This window comes from Nelumbo nucifera, chromosome 1 (genome assembly GCF_055504915.1).
Source record: "Nelumbo nucifera cultivar China Antique chromosome 1, China Antique-T2T, whole genome shotgun sequence".
Classification (NCBI taxonomy): domain Eukaryota; kingdom Viridiplantae; phylum Streptophyta; class Magnoliopsida; order Proteales; family Nelumbonaceae; genus Nelumbo; species Nelumbo nucifera.
Window position 1 is genome coordinate 92338518 of NC_142649.1, and position 18567 is coordinate 92357084.

Genomic DNA, 18567 nt, shown 5'->3' on the forward strand with positions numbered 1-18567 from the left:
AGAAGAAGAAGGAATAGCTAGCTAAGATGAAAATACAAGAAAGAAAATCAAAAGTAGACATACCAATTCTTCTTCTTGCTGCTTGTTCTTACCAGTTGTCGTGACAATGCTCGTGGACTGTCTTCGCATTTGGAGCATTGCATAATTATCGACAAGAAGTTGGTGCTCAGAGCACTGTTTTGTAGAGTGAAAATAGGTGGAGCAGAGATTGTAGGTATCACGACATTTATCTCGGAAGCACTCGACGCAAGTAAAATACAACCCCTCCACAAATGATCCGCACTCATGACAAAATATTGCCCTCCATTTAATGATGTAATAGAAGACAATTGCTTCTTCGAAATCAATAAGGTCATGACCGTTGTTGTCTAGTTTAGTGAATAAGCTTGGTTTAAAATTATAATTGCGACATTTTGTGCTCCTCTGCAGGAAATCCTCGAACTCCTTCATGCTGACTTTCCCATCTCTGTCGGAGTCTATGGCTTCGAAGAATTTCTTAGCCAGCTGCTTCATCTCATCTGAACCACCTTCGTAATATGTTAGGGCAGCCTCACGGCAGGTCTGCCAGCTATTTTTTGCTCACCGTCGAATGTCGCCAATGGACCTGCACCCAAACGCCACTACTACCTATTGTTGTAGTGTTTCGAATGGAAGAAGAAGATGATAAACTCAAGGGGGGTAGTTTTGTCATTAAGGAAAAAATAGGGACAAGTTTGTCCCATTCGAATGAAGAAGCACTTCTTCAAAAAGTGCTGAAAAAAAGTCACATCCATGTCACTTTTTTAAGAAGTATTTTTTTTATCAATAAGTACTTACCCCCTTTTTTTACCAAACACCCATAAGTACTTAAAAATCACTTAATGCGTGGTCCCTTGTCTTAAAAGAAGTACTTGTTGAAATAAGTACTTCTTAAAAGTGAAATCAAACAGGGGCTTTTTTCTGAAACACATTTACTTGGGTAAGTGCACTTGTCCATGTTCTTTTTTGTTTAATTTATTCAGATAAATAACATTACTTACTTTCCCATATTCTTTTGCAACACCCACTTTCCTAGGTAAGTTGTTATTTTTTTCACCTCTTGCCAATTTTACCCTTTCACCATTAGCTTTTCTAAAAGGGGAAAGAACATTTCTGGTATATGTGAACCACTCAAATATTTTTTAGATGAGGACCACTCAAAATTTATGACGTATAGGTATGGCACATCTAGATAAAGATCTACATTTTTTGCAAATTTTCACCACTATCTTGCTGCTAGCTATAATTGAAACTATTGGTTAGAATCTGATTGAACAACATCTTTTGAGTTTGGAATAATGGCATTCACATCATCCTCACAAATATTAAAGCAATCTCTGCATTCAACAATTATAATCTAACTGAACAATAGGCTCTAGTTGGATATGGTTATTGCACATCATCTCTCTTGCACAACAGTTCTGCAAATCTGCTCCAAAATGGCTATTGGATATGATTACTGCACATCTCTCCTACCTTATGCACATCTGTGGCAAATTAAACAAGAATCAAATGAAATATGAGAATCTAAACCATATATTTGCATATAGATAGAACACTCATGCATACAGTATCTGACAAGGAAATCAAACATGACTAGCATGGTCAAATGGAAAACATAAACAAGCATTATGACATTATGATATAATGTAATGGCTTATTTGTTCATGTTGGCATTAGCTTCTTTTTTTCTCTTTTTTAGGTTGTATTTTATTTATCTTTTTATCTTTTTATCTTTTTATTTCTAATCTTTTTCTAGGGGGCATTGCTTGGTTTAATAGTAAAATCTCAGGCTAGCAACCATGAAAATGAAGCTTCGGTTCTAAGAGCAACCTCTTCATGCAATAAATAAATAAAAGTAATGCCAAAAATTATTTGGGACCAACATTGTGTAATGGCCTTTCATTCCACTTCTCTTATCTTTATTGCTAACAAAGTGTTTTTTCCTAATGAGAAAATACTACCAAACTTAGTCGCCCCTTGCATGCCCTCTATCTAGACTATTCTACAAAATGTCAAATCTTCATGTTTTTCTTAATTTTCTTTATTTTTCTGTCCTGAGAAATTTTGTTTAAACTTCAAACCTATCTATCTCAAATCCATCTTCACCTCTCTAGACCCCATTGTTGACCCTACAAACATTTATTAACTAATTTTCTAAACCTGGACCATACCTATTTTGTCAACAACTTTAAATCCCAAAATAAATTGATGAAAACTAATACCGAGGAGAATTTTGGGATTGACCAACAATGATTTTTTCCCCTTTATTTTATGTTGTTTACGACCTTAGCAACTGCTAAACTATGAGAATTTGTGGCCCCTTTGCCTTTAATCCTCCATCAAACATAAAAAGGTATTCTCATGGATAAGGTGAAATGGTGAGTTCAAGTACCATCTAAAGGACTAAAATAATAATATTAGCTCCCATCCCCCCAACCACCTAAAAAAATTATGGTGGTTTAATGAAGCAACATATTGTGGAGATCAACCATTGCAGCTCAGTATAGAACAAGAAATTTTGAGTGGGAGTGGATACATAGTAAATGATTGGATTGATCAATCCCATACCTCTTTCATAATTGGGCTTCGATATAAAGTGGGAGATGTCTCCAAGTTGTCTTTATGAAGAGATCCATGGTGTGTTGAAAAACCTCCTATTGAGCTCTATCCATCTCTTTTCATTGTTGCAAAGAATAGAGATACATTAGCATGGAAGTACAATGAAGAGTGAACAAGTATAGTAGTTTGGAATCCAATATTCCTAGGAAACCTCAAGGATTGCTGTTACTTATCTTACTTAAGCTATTCCTCATTATGTCATGAATATCCATATCTTTTCCTTAGTTATTCCATCTATTTTCCCTCTATTTGCTTGCTTGACATGCCTTTGTTCTATGCCTATTTGTTTCTTCATAGTTTTTTATTTTCCCCCTGAACTTATGTTCTATTTTTTGAAAGAAATTGCACATCACTTTAGAAAGTAGGGTGTGTGTGCACATCAACCATGAGAAAATCCTAGTTCTCAGCTTTTTGCCCTTAATTCGACTAATATTGTTGCATTATATCTTATGGTGGTCTTTATTTACTCAATACACTCCAACAAGCTTGCTACTTGTGATATATAGTTTATTTATATCATCTATAAGTAACAAGAGATGAGAAACTTCCAATGCCATAACCTGACAAAATGTTCAGCACCTTCATATCGACTAGTATGCTAATCCCACTCTTTTAGGATCAATGAGTAAATATTTTCTTAGCGGCCTCTTTTCTATTGTTGTTTTTTCTTCAAACTAGAGCAAGATAAAGAAAATAGAAAACATGAAAATCAAATATGCCTCAAACCTGAAATTGTAGAAATGATGACAAAACCAAAAATTGGACAAATATTATAAATTGCAATAAATGACACATTTCTATAGAAGACTTTGGTGATGCAGTAAATAGTCAAGCCTCATTTTAGATTGTGCTCTATAAAAGAGGGCCAATAAGCTGAACCAAATACATTGTGTTGTTTAAGGTTAAATGGCTAATGTTTCACTTTGATTTTTGTGCTACGAATAATCTATTAATTGTTTCAATGTTTATTTGATATCATGTGCTTTTACATATTATACCTTTTCTAGAACTCCAGTGTGCCAAATTACTTGAGTTCTTTTACCATCCAATCAAGCTATCTGAACAAAGAGTCAACTTCATGCACTTTCAAGTACTCAAACAAGCTATTAAACAATGATTCATGAATATTAAGAAATTGTTCAAATTTCCAATATTCCTCCCCACCCCACCAAAAAAGAGCATTAGCTTCATTTGAAAAACCCAAGAAATAGCATGAAATTATATCTCTATAATGGAAATGGATATTCAACAATCATTTACAAAAGAAACAAACAAAATTGTTTATATCCCTCAAGTTAACGATCTAGATCACACAAAAGACATATATAACCAAAAAACAAAACAAAATAATAATAATATCAGTTCAAGTGAACACAAGAAGTAGTGGGAAAAGCTAGAGGTCTAACCATCAAGCACTACAAAAAATAAGGCTTTTGGTGACGATAAACAAACGTCACTAAAACCGTTATAACCGTCGTGAAAGGATTTTCGTGACGTTTGCGCAAGCGTCACGCCTACACAAGTCTAGAAAACTTTCAGTGACGTTTACAAGACTTTTCAGTGACATTTGCAAATGTCAATGTAATTGGTTCAACTCCCTTCGGGCGCTCCTATGGCGATGTTTAAGTATCAACTTTTGGCGACGTTTGTAAACATCACCAAATAATGGCAATTTTTTGTGATGTTTACAAGCATCGCCAAAGGTGGATAAGGGAAAAAAATCTATCAACCTTTGGTGACATTTGTAAACATCTCTGAAAAGTGCCATTATTTAGTGACGTTTACAAACGTCACTAAAAGTTGGCAAAATTTTTTTCTCCTCTGCCTTTGGTGACATTTACAAACATCGCCAAAAGTTGACTATTTTTTTTTCTATTTTTCCCGTTTTGCAGCTATCAAAATGAATTTACATCACTTGCTTTACACCTAATTAATCACATTTATCCATATAACCTTCTAATTGACAATATAAACATATATTAAAATATTATAAAAAAAACTTTAATACTTACAATTAAACATTTGTTTAAACAAAATATAAAAAAATACAAGATAAAATATCATCCAAAATGAAGGGATTTCCCCCTTTGCATTCACATTCTCCTTCTCCCTACTTGTTACATATACACGAGAGGACCCTGTGCCAAGTACTTGTTCGATGTCCTACAAAAGACAAAACAATTATATTATATTTTCACTAAAAGATATAAAAGTAAAAACATAATTTTTCTTGGTTGATATAAAAATAAAATTAAATTGGGCTTATCTTACTGGGTTTGATGATGGACTTGCATGATGGGAATCAAAATCTCTAAGTGGAATAGAAATGTTTTTTGATCCATGGCTCTGAACAAAAAATATAGTGTACTCAAATATTCTTATCAAAATTGAATAAGAGAAATGGATTAATTATTATAAACATAATATTCAATACAGCTGACATATACAAAGCCACTGAATTTTAAAACGTACTTTTTGTTGGCTATTTTGATTTTTGCGTCATAATATTTAACAAAATTATAAAGTGCAGTTAAAGTTTCTTCTAGTGACACAAAACAATTGAAAATGATCAAATACGAAATAAACCTAACTTGAAATTACCATTTACCTCCACTTAAGCCAAGTTAATATAATTGCTAAGACTTAATTGAAAATGATCACATTTACCTCCACTATTGAGTGAAGGGAATCAAATGATGGTATATGACTTAAATAAAAACTGCAGATTCAAGCTTTGAATCTCTACTACAAGTAGCTAGAGTCTTCACCAACAAACTAGTTGGCAAGGGAGTGCTACAACCATGGTCTCAGCAAATGTGATCTCAGTGTTGATCTCTCCAAGGCCGGTTTTTGGGTCAATTTTTAAAACAATGATAGAAATAATTTTAGAGAAGCAAGTTGTGCAAGGTTGATCCAAGATTCAAAACAATTTCTTGGGAACCCATGATTAAACGAGCACTCTATACTGTCATCGAGGCCCAGCCCAATCTATGCTGAATTTACACCATGGTTGTAGATTTGTGCCTATACAGCTCTACCCACTAGTTTAAGCCGACACCAACTTTGGCCAACAAATGGCTTGTCTTTATTTGGTGACCACTCATCAATAATTCTTTAGTGGCCTCTGACTCAAACAAAATGTCAGAGTTAGCAATGTCCTAAAACCAAAGGTCAAGTCTGCTTTGTACTACAATGCAATAGGGGCCCCTACGTTACTTACCCATAGATTCATGTGAAAGTGGAACAACCAAACCAGATCTAACTACAACCATAATAATGAAGTTGGGAGCAGAATCATGTGAAACCCTTCTTAGTATGTCTCTTATCATGGTCCATGCATATTGTTGTGCCATCCCATATATCCTATAGTACACTTCCCGAGGTTCCATAAACATATAAAGCAAGAGATGGTTGAAGCTACTACTGCTTTATTGTAGACTTCGACTTCTGATACCTTGCTGCACCTTGGAATTGCATAATTCAGATTAGCTAAATGTGATGGCTACGTAGAAGGCTTTGGGAGCTAACGATAACTCCTCACACCAATTATAACTTATGATAACTCTACAATTGATTAAGATTTCCCCAAAAGAATGTTAGCATCCAAATGAGACCCAATAATTTAGTTGTGGATCAAGCCCAACCTTTCATATCATTGTTTTCACATCTTTCAAGTATGCATCTTTCAACCACAGAAAATAAAAAAACTAGAATAAAGGCCAATGCTTGCTTGTACATCCATCAGCTTGTTAGCTTCTCTGAAAATGTGATTGAACCAAATGGAGGAAGAAAAAATTTCTATCAAATTCCAAATTTACGTCTAATATGAACTTTTCCCATACAAAGAAACCAATGGAACATTTTGATTTCTGGTTGGAGAAGAGACATTCTTGTCCAACCAAGCAGCCTAGTTAATTGTAAATTCATACACCAGTTGATGTAAGTTCGGAGTTGAAGTGTTACAGATCTTATTATTAACCAAATTAGGAAAGAGAAAATGTTGGAGTATATCCCTATAATAAGAAAGTTCATAGGAGTGTTATTAACCAAATTGTAAATTCATACACCCCTTGGTTCTTAGAAAGGTTGATTTTGTAAATGTTACCGAAGCACTTGTACTAGGAGTGTTATTACCTATAATATATATGATAGATAGATGGATAGATAGATAGGTAAAACCAACATTAACTATTTATTTCTTGTTTCTTTTCTTTTTACACTTTTTTTTATTTAATTAAGCAAGTTCAGAGGTCAAACTGGATGGTTCATCAAAATGGTTTAAAATTCAGTCCTATTCTGATATATAGCACTATATGATCATTTTATACCTTGATGAAAATCGACTACAAACAAAACCAATATGCATAAGGTAGAGACAAGAAGAGCTATTAACAACCATCTAGCTAGACTTGGGCCGGACTAAAACCAGACAAACTTATGGTTAAGCATTTGAAACCACAAGTAAGCCCTTGAATTAGTATATATAATGCTTCAATTAATCTCTTGATAGCTAGTTAGTGACGCAAATTAAGATGGACTCGTGGAGTTAAGAGTTAAAAAACATAATGAAAATTCTGAAATAAAAACATTTCAGCAAGAGTCAAAAGAAGAGGATAAATGCATTAAAAATGGCCTTGTTTGACAACTTTACAAAATATAATTAATTCAGTTGTTTGCTTGTTTGACTACTTTCCAATTATAAATGGCCTTCATAAGGTTGGAAGAATAAGAAGGTAAGTCAAGGAGAGGATGGAAGAAGGAAGAGAAGAGAAGAGAAGAGAAGAGAAGAGAAAAAAAGGAATCAATGGAGGGCACCCAGATATTTGTGAGTCTGGTTCTTCTGTGTTTCAGTGGTTTCTGTGCTTTTATCTATGAGGTTCTTTGGTTGAGAGCTGAAAGGCTCAGAAAGAAGCCAAGGCAGCAAGGTATCAGAGGTCCACCACCTTCTTTTCCTTATGGGAACTTTTTGGACATGAAGAGAATCAAGTATGCTATGGTAGGACAAGAGACGTAGCAACACTTTCCTCAACTATTGTGAGCACAATTCTAAGGCCTAAGAGGCCTTTTGATAACTGTTGTAATAGGTGCTAGAAATGAAATGCTGAAAATTTTCCAAGTTGTGGTTTATCTAAAACTGAACCACAAGACTTATGTAGCTGTCAAAAAACAATGGGATTTGTGATAGCCATACCTAAACTGTGTTGAGAGTGGGGAATGGATTAGGCATAGGCATGCCATATTGTTGTTCCATCCACTCCATGAATGATTGGAAATGAAGCACATGTGAATTTAGGTTCACTACATTTGATTGAAGATTGTCCACCTTTTTCCGAAGTGGTTGGTTTTCTTGCTCCAATTGTATTGTGTATGTGGTGGCAGTTGTACTTTGAGAGGTGCTTTCAGACCTTGTAGTACCAAAAGCACACTTTGGGGTCGGCCCAAAGCTCAAACAGCAAACCCATAAGGGATGCCCATCTCCCAAAACTGCTGCCACTGCATCCTGGTGACTGATGATCTTAACCTGTGTGCCAGCTTCTGCTTGCTCTGCCACATATTTTGTCATTTTGGCCTAGAACAATTAAAAAAAGTCATTACATAAAATGGTCCAAATTAAATCATACTAAAATTATTGAATGAAAAAATATAAAAAAAATACTTGCAAAAAGTTCTCTCGCCTCAAGATCATAGAACTTCCTCTGGGCATTTGTATGGGCCCTTTTGAATAGGTCCTCTCGCCTGGGGGGGGGCGTTGTTTTGTCTGCTCTCCTCCTCCTAAAACAAACTAACTAATTTGAGTCATTATACAAATTAACAAAGAAATGAAAAAATATAAATTATGTTAGTCATCCCACCATTTGATGGAGAAGAGCTGCATAAGAAGTTCGGCCTAAGTGGTGACTCACCTTGTTACGAACCCTCACCCTGGCCATTATCTAACACTTTTGTTACAACAATGAAAATTTAGTGATATTAATCTACTATGAATTTACCATGTATAAAAAGAAATTACTAAATTACTTTGCTCTTTGGAGTATCCCAATGTGCAAATAAACGAAGCAAATCACTACGATCAACGTTTCTCCCGTCGAATTGCCTCTGTTATTGCTCTCCCATGATCTATTGCATATTTCTCATCATAGGCCTTCTTTATATGATTTCGAAAGCCATAGAGCTTTTTCCTAGTCAAACGGAGAAGGTCTTCTTCAGACAACTCATTTTCTATTATGAACTTCTCCTACAAACAATGTCAAATATTAGCAATTAGTATGTGGCAATAATTTACTAAAAACACAATGTCACTTACCCGAATTGCATTGTGAACTCTATCCCTCACATCATGGGGTGACATCCACCAATTGGTGATATTGGCTAGGACCTTAGAACATTCCCTCACCAACACACCAATGTAAGATACCAACTCCGGCCTATGTGCCCCTGCAGGTCGGCCTAATTTATCCATCTTAACAATTGGAGCTTGCTCTTTGCTCTACACTATACATGGGGCAAGATGGTGCAGCCATGCCTCCCTGGTCCCTATCGTCTACGGGAGGAATTAGGGGCTTAGGAGGATGAACTGCCTATATCATCCCTAGAATGCTCATTTCTAGGGATGTTCACCTCTTGGTTTTGTTCATTAGTCATTGCAACAATAAAAATTGAAAAGACCATTAATGATTGTGCGATATGTAGTTAATGAAAGAATGGTAAGATCTATCATATGGACGCCAAAAAGGTTGCAGAATGGGTGGGCAAATTTCAAAAATTTCTTGCCATTCTTCCAATTGGGAATCATATTCCTTGATTTTTTCAGGATTTATCTTGAATCAAAACCGAACCAGTTCTGAACCAAAAAAGAAGGGAAGGGATATACCTAATCCGGAGAAACAGTATCTCCCAACGTTGGTGTTCACGCCCAAAGAAAATCCCAAGAACTGCTCCCACTGAAGATGACTTAGTGATGATGGAACAAAACCAGCAGTGTTCGTCCCACGAACCAGGTTCTTCTGAAGAACTCGATGGAAGCAGTGATCACCACACACATTCAAGAACTTTTCTTGATCTTCTCTCACAGAGAACTCGAACTGGCAGTAGATGGCGGCAACTGCGGGAGGAGAAAGCTAGAGAAGAAGATGGCGAACTGCTTTTTTTTATTCTCTAGGGTTTCTGAGATCCTATCTCAGGAGTGTAGTCTAATCTGCGAAATCCTTAGGGTTGAAATTCTTGTAATTTGAATTAGGTTTTCTCCTCATTTTCTTAGTGATTAAGAAATTTCCTAATCTCATTAGGAGTTATCCTAATCCAAATCTATATTTGGATAAGGAGTCTTCTTAATCCTATTTGCAGATTAGATCATCCTACTCCTGATCTTATCAGGAGGTTACCATATTCAAATCCTAATTTGAATTTGGTCTCTATGAGTGGATAGGGTTAAGACCCAATCCTTTTAGCTTGACCTAATCTCAGATCCACCCCTTTAAGTGACTGATCAAATCAGCCCAGTTCAAAATGGACTTTAGGCCCAATATGTATCAAGTGCTCAATAGGCTTCCAAACTACTGCCCAGTTGGGCTTCTTTGTATGGCATGGGACCCAAACATTAATCTACACATCAGCCACATGGGTTCGGCCCCACCTTTGTTACAAGGCCTAGCCGAATTCACTGGAAAACCCAATGAACCCCTTGATCCCATCACTCGGACTCTATGGGCCCAACACTTACACTAACTGGTCCCTGGGCCACGCCATCTTAGAAAAACCCAGGGACTGTGGGTAGATGCAATATTAGCCCATCAGGTATAACCCTATATGGCCTTACACTTAACCTGTCAGCGATGTCAAGGCGAGTGCACAACATGGCAATGTAAGCAGCCTGACATACATGATGCAAGATTACCACACTCACTGCCTGAGCGATGTCAGGGCGAGTGCACAACATGGCATACATGATGCTCCCTACGGCTGAGGCATAGGGAACATCTTTCATGCCCTCAATCTCCTCAGAAGTATTGGGAGACATCTTGGAGAGAGTGACTCCGTGCCTCAAAGGAACGTTTCCTTTTTTGGAGTTCTCCATGCTGTACCGTTTGACAATTTTGTCAATGTAAGCAGCCTGTGATAATCCAATTATCCGCTTCGATCTATCTCTATAGAGTCGAAGACCCAGTATATAGGAGGCATCTCCAATATCTTTCATGGAGAATTGCTGCGAAAGCCACACCTTGATCGAAGTAAACATTCCTACATCATTCCCAATGAGTAGGATATCGTCCACATACAACACCAAGAAGGTGACCTTATCCCCACTGGACTTCCTGTAAACACAGGGCTCATCCGGATTTTGCTCAAAGTCAAACGATTTGACGACAGAGTCAAAACGGATGTTCCAACTCCTACAAGCTTGCTTAAGTCCATATATGGATCTATTAAGTTTACATACCATGTGTTCCTGACCAGCAGCAATGAAGCCTTGCGGCTACTGCATGTAGATATGTTCACTAAGATCTCCATTCAGGAACGCGGTTTTGACATCAATCTGACAAATCTCGTATTCATGGTATGCTGCTACAGCTTGCAGGATCCTAATAGATTTAAACACCATTAATTTGGTTAGTGAACCGCTGACCCGAGTGGTCGAATCGATGACCCAAACAACAGTTTTTTGCTGTTTTTTTTAATTAATTATTTTTATTTTTTTTGTTAGAACAAGTCAAAAACCGATGGTTAAACCATTCGACCTAGGGACCAAACCCCATAATGTTTCCTTGTCCGGTCCTATTTTAAAAACCTTGGTTTTGTCTTTACTCTTTACTCTTTACTCTTTTTATTTATTTTTAAACAATTACTTTTATTACATATTTATATATTTGTAATTTAAATTCTAAAATATTCGATATATATACAGTAATTTACATTTGGGTTTAGTTTATAAAATATAATAAACCAAATCGAAACCATAAACCGTACTTTTCAAAATTATGAAACCGAACCAAACCATTTTTATTATAGGTCGATCCAAGCTGCCAATATAGAAAACCGATTAATCGCCGGTTTCGACTAACCAATATAGAAAACTGGTTAAACCAGTTAATCGCTGGTTTCAGCTAACCAATATAGATAACTAACGATTAACCAAACCAACCGGTACACATATATTTCTATATACTTTGTATACATTATGTATATTATATATATTATATATTTTATATATTATAAATTCATAAATATGCATTATATATAAATATATATTTATAATATATGATATATTAGTTATAATTTAGAATATAATATTTATATATATATATTTATGATTTTTTATTATATATTTATATATTCTTTTACAATATATATTGTAAAATTAAAAAACTGATGAACTGGACCGATGGTAAACCTAACCATTCAATCAGTTAATCGGTTAGTTTCAATTCAGTTTCGATTACCTATTTTCCAAAAACCGGTAGTACCAGTTTGGTTACAAAATTGGGTACTCAGTTGGGATGGGGAAATTGTCATCCCTACCCTCAAGTTGCGTAGGCTCATAGATTAATAGGTTTTATGCCCAATAAGCCATCACATTTTTCCTGTACATCAAGTGTGTGTGTGTGAGAGAGAGAGAGAGAGCTAGAGAGAGATTGGATTTTGAAATTTGTATGTTACTAAGTCGGCTCAAATTGTATTTACATGGGAACATTTTGGAATAGGGTTAAGTAAAACCCATGCTGAACCCAGTTTCACACCACCAAATACAAGTAATCCTCTGAGGTTTATTATCTAGTTAATTAATTAACTAGTCATCTAATTAATTATTAATAATAAAATAAAATTAAAAGGATAAAACATTGTCGATTAATTATTACATGAATGAATATTTAATTAAAATTAATTTTAATATTTAATAAGTTTATAATGCCATTAACACTAATTTATACATACTATATATCTTCCCTTTTGCAAACAAACAATGGATAGGGGTGAGCAAAAAATAGAAAAACCGAACTGACTGAAAAAACTGACCGAAACCAAACCAAAAAATCAGTTAACAGAATCAATCGCTTCGGTTTCAATTCAGTGTTTTTATAAAAATGAAGGTACTGGTTCGGTTTCTGTTAACCAATATAAAAACCGGCGGTTAATCAAACCGACCGGTATACATATATTCTATATATTTTTTATAGTTTTTTATATATTATAAATTAATAAATTTGCATTATATATAAATATATATTTATTGAAGGGAAGGGAGATCCATCATATGGATGGCCGAACCATGTAGGGTGCCTGGGTGAAATTTCAAAAAATTTCTTTCTCTCTTTCGGGAATCCTATTCCCTGTTTTAGAAAAACTGCATTTTTCATTGTTCATTTTTGAAACAAATCGGACCAAATCTGAAACCAAGATTGAGGGAGGGATATACCTGATACGGAATCAACAATAGTTCCCAACATATGTGTTCACGCCCAAAGAGTTCACCAAATCCTTCCTCCACTGAAGATGACACAACTTTGGGTGAGGCAAGATCAACAAAGAGATTCTTCAGCAAGAATCACACAGGGATGTGAGCACATTTTCAAAATTGTTTCACCCAGCGAGAAAACAATATCAAGATCCAATTTGATCACTCCAAGAACTGGAGATCGAACAAGGTAGGGCGGTAAGAGCAAAGGGAGAAAGCATATTGTAGAAAATAATAATCTCTCTGTAGCATTAGCCCTCTTAATTCATATCCTTTCAAGATCAACTTCCTAATCAAATTAGGAAAGGGTTCTTTGATCCAAATCTTTATTTGGATTTGGACTCTTATGTGGATAAGATTTATCTTATCCTCTTTCTAATCCCTATCTAGATATAAACTCAAATTCGCCCCTTTTAATTAATCTCAATAAACCTAGTTCGAATTGGGCTTTAGGCCCATTAAGCTTTCAGACTCACTTCTTTTTAATTATTGGATAGCTTAGCTATCTTTGTATGGTGTGGGACCCTAGCATTGATCTCTACAAAAGCCATATGGGTTCAGCCTAGCCTTTGTTACAAGGCTTGGCCGAATTCACTACTGAAGATAGTGAACCCTTGAGCCCATCAGTATAGGCTCTTACCAGACCCAACATTTACACTAAATGGTTCCTAGGTCCAAACACCTTATGAAGGCTCAGGGACTGTGGACTTAAGTGAGATTAGCCCATTAGGTAAAAGCCCTAAATGGTCTTACACTTAACCTCTTAGACCATAATGATCAAACACTAGGACATCTCCCTCGGGTACAAGGTACAGTGTTGCACTCTCTGCTCACATGGATCCCGAAATTAAAACATTTTTGCAAATATTTTGTGAAACCATAATATATGTATATCTCTATATAAATATATTTTGCAAAAACAAATCTCAACAAGTTTGAAATCAACTGCTGGCAGTTTAGGTTTCCATCAGAGAGAGTGCATTCCCTGGTTATTCACTTTGTCCGACAAAGAGGCTAATTCTGTCACTTTGATCACCCACTCAGGTGAATTCTCAGACGACCCCAACATACCCAGGTTTTGACCCCCGCTAAGGATTTCACTAATTGGCATATTAAAGACAACCCAATCCAACACCTAATACAGTGCCATAATCGAGTCTAGGGGTTAGGTGTAACTTTCAATTTTGCCCATCTGTCTCCAAGTTCCAGGGAAAAACTGGAAAATGGTCAGGTTCAGGGTTTCAAGAAAACCTACACTACATGTGCTTCAGGTCTCACCCTAGCACCTGAGACAAGCCATCCCAACCGACTTGGAAGCACAATAGTGTCAGCCTTGGCAGGATAAGCCTCCCTAGGTCTATCCATCGGTTGTGAAGATTCTAAACTAACACGAGTCTCATAAGTATCCAGTTTAAGGGTATTACACAGAAACACACCAGATATAACATGAATCAATCATGTGGTATTAGTCATTTACATTAAATGCAACAATACATCAATCTGATTGGAGCTAAGGGCATACACTGTTTTACAGCTCCCACTTGCACTTAGGTCCAATTGGGTATAAGCCTTAGTCCCAAACTGTCTACGTGTTTCTCAAACACTTTCTGTGTTCGTGGCTTAGTCAATGGGTTTGCAATATTCTCCGCTAATGCTACTTTCTAACAACAATCTCCCATAGATCCAGTGTTGTCACACAACAGTGGAATGAGTGATGTGCTGAATTTCTAATTCCATAATGAACATTTCATTCATTAGGCAGCATCATTTACGACAATGGGCTTGGTTTGGGTCATGGATTATTTTTCTTATTACTCGGGACCCCATCATAAAGATGTAACCAGATGTAGACTTTTTATCATCTGGGTCTGATTGGAAATCGACATCGGTTTACCCTAGGATCTGTAGTGAATTACCATCAAATACTAGACAAAAAATCTTTTGTCCTTCGAATGTATGAATATGTTTTTCACAACTGTCTAGTGCTCTTATCCTGGGTTTGACTAGTATATACTTACCACACTCGCTGCCTGAGCAATGTTTGCCAAATGCACAACATTGCATACATGATGCTCCCTACGGCTGAGGCATAGGGAACCTGTCTCATGCCTTCAATCTCCTCGGAAGTCATGGGAGATATACCCTTTGAGAGAGTGAATCCATGCCTGAAAGGAACATTTCCTTTTTTGAAGTTCTCCATGTTGTATCTCTTTACAATTTTGTCGACATAAGTGGACTGGGATAATCCTATTATCCTCTTCGATCTATTTCTATAGAGTCGAAGTCCCAAGATGTAGGAGGCTTCTCCAAGATTTTTCATGGAGAATTGTTGTGAAAGCCACACTTTCACCGTAGTCAACATTCCTACATCATTCCCAATGAATAGGATGTCATCTACATACATAACCAATAACGTAACCTTATCTCCCACTGTCTTCCTATAAACACATGGCTCATCCGGATTCAACTCAAAGTCAAACTATTTGACGGTAGAGTCAAACCAGATGTTCCAGCTCCTATAAACTTGCTTAAGTCCATATATGGATAAGTTAAGTTTACACACCTTGTGTTCCTGACCTGCAGTAACGAATCCTTGCAGTTGCTGCATGTAGATATCTTTAGTAAGATCTCCATTCAGGAATGCGGTTTTGGCATCTATTGCCAAATCTCGTCATGGTGTGTTGCTATAGTTAGCAGGATCCTAATGGATTTAAGCATGCCACTGGTGAAAAGGTTTTCTCATAGTCAATTCCATCTTTTTAAGTGTATATTTTCACCACAAGATGAGCCTTGTAGGTCTCGACTTTCCCATTGGGGCCTGTTTTCATCTTGTAAATCCAATTGCAACCAATTGCTTTTACCTTAGGGGGCGGATCTACGAGAATACAGACTCCATTGGTTTTCATTGAGTCCATCTCAGCTCTCATGACATCTACCCACTTCAAGGAATCTATGCCCAACATAGCTTCCATATAAGTCACGGGATTTTCCTCACTGTTGATGGATTTCATTAAGTAATTTTCTTGGTCATAATCGTAACAAACTAGAGACCTAGATACCCGGGTAAACCTTCTAAGTTGGTTATTTTCTAGAGCCTGTGGGACATTTCACACTACCCATGGGCTTTCCTCATAAAGAACAACTTCCTGATAATGATTGTCTAGGATATAGTCTTTTTCTAAGAAATAGGCATTTCGATTGCAAAACACCTTTTGCTATTTTGGGTCATAGAATAAATAACCTACAGAGCTTTTGGGGTAACCTACAAATAGGCAACGACTGATTTTGGATTCCAATTTGTCAGCACTTGTTCTTTTAACATGTGTCGAACAACCCCAAATCTTTAAGTGTCTTAACTTGGTTTCTTACTGGTCCATAGCTCATATGGAATGGATTTGGTTGGAACCTGATTCAACACATATATCGCAGTCTCTAATGCGTAATCCCAAAGAGTATAGGTAATTCTGAGTGGATGATAAGTGAATGAACTATATCCAATAGAGTCTGGTTTGTCCTCTCCAATACATCGTTTAATTGTGGTGTAGCAAGATGAGCTAATTGTGATACAACCCCATTTTCAAGTAGTCCCTTAATTCGTCGGAGAGATATTCACCTCATCAATGTGATCGAAGGGCCTTAATTTGTCTCCCCAACTGTTTCTCGACCTGTTGTTTGAACTCCTTGAACTTTTCAAAGAATTCAGACTTGTGTCTCATTAGGTACACGTAACCATATCGAGAGTAATGACCGGTGAATGTTATAAAGTAAATGTGCTGGTTACGGGTCCTAACATTCATGGGACCACATACATCAGTATGTATCAGGTCAAGTGTGCCTGTAGATCTTTCAGGTTTACCTGTAAATGGTCGTTTCGTCATCTTACTCTAAAGGCAAGGTTCACAGGTTGTAAGATTATTTATAGTTACAAAATCTAAAGGACCATCTTTTACCAACCTAGTGATACGATCTATATTAATGTGGCCAAGTCGGTAATGCCACAGGCACGTGGGATTAACTATATCACATGTTATTTTTTTGGGGATTACATCCAACACAGTTTCGGTTAAGTTTGTTTACAGAAAAGGATGGAGAACATAGAGACCATTCTCAAATTCTCCATAAGTGAGGAATTTGTTATTATGTTTAATAATAATCACATTACTGAATAAAATATAATAACCATCTATATACAATTTTGAAACAGAAATCAAATTTTTCTCAAATTAGGTACATAAAGGCAATCATTAAGTAAAATAACTCATTCGTCGAAATACAATTCTACATTTCCTATGGCTATAGCTGCAACAGTTGCAAAAGTCCCCAAGTAATGAGTCACTTCTCTGTCACTCAGCCTTCTGATTGTCTTGAACCCCTACAATGTGTTACATGCATGAATAGAAGCCCTAGAGTCAATATACAAAGATGTAGAAGCAACCAACAAATTGGTTTCTATGACAAATGATTCAAAATTACCTTATTTTTTGGCCTCCAAATACTAATGACAATTCCTCTTCTAGTGGCTGGCCTATTGTAGAAGTGGCAGGCATCAGATGTCTTATCCCTCTTCTACTTTTTGGTCTTGTCAACTTTCTTCTGAGGCTTTTTCTTTGCCTTCCTCTTCTTCTTGCCCGATTTTCTAGCTTTAACAAGCATGGCAATCGGCCTATCATTCTTAATCAATTTTTCAATCCTCTACAACATATTGTTGAGTTTTGAAAACTAACATTAAGCTTATTCATGTTATTTATGATAAACTGATTGAAAGAGGGTGGCAAAGAGTTTAGAACAACATCAATTTTAGTGTCATCGTCAAGCCTTGAATCGAGAGCCTCCAGTTCATTGATATAACCCATCATCTTTAGACAATGGTCATGACCTGTTGGTTCTTAGTCATTTCAGTGGTCATAAACAACTTTAGGACCTTCTGTCGAATAGAACGATTCTGCTCTTCATACATAGTCCTCAGACTATCCGTGATATCCTTGGATAGTTCGGTCTTATCAAACTATTGATGTATCAGATTGTTTATGGAGGCTATGATATAACACCGGGCAAGAGAATTTTTCTCCTTCCATTATTGATACTTTTTCTTCTGGGCCTCGGAAGCCCTGTCATCCGGATGTTTCGATGCAAGGTTTTTGGCTTCTTTGTCCAATTTCTCGGATGTTAGCACCAGCATAATGTTACGAAACTAGTCAGCATAATTTGGGCCCTTAAGCTTATTATTGTCCAACAGTTTAGTGAATTGTCTATTTGCCATTTTTTATAAAAGGCAATGCAAATTATTAGTCCACAAACATAAATTGATTCATGTTATTTACATAGAAAAGGCTTTTAATCTATGTTCAATTTCCTTTTCTTCATCAATGAGATTTCCCTCCCATCTCAATGATAGAGACGCGATTATGTCTCTGGAAATGTGGGAAATCACATATGGTGCATGGAGCCAACTGTTTCAGCTGCAAAGCCTTACCACT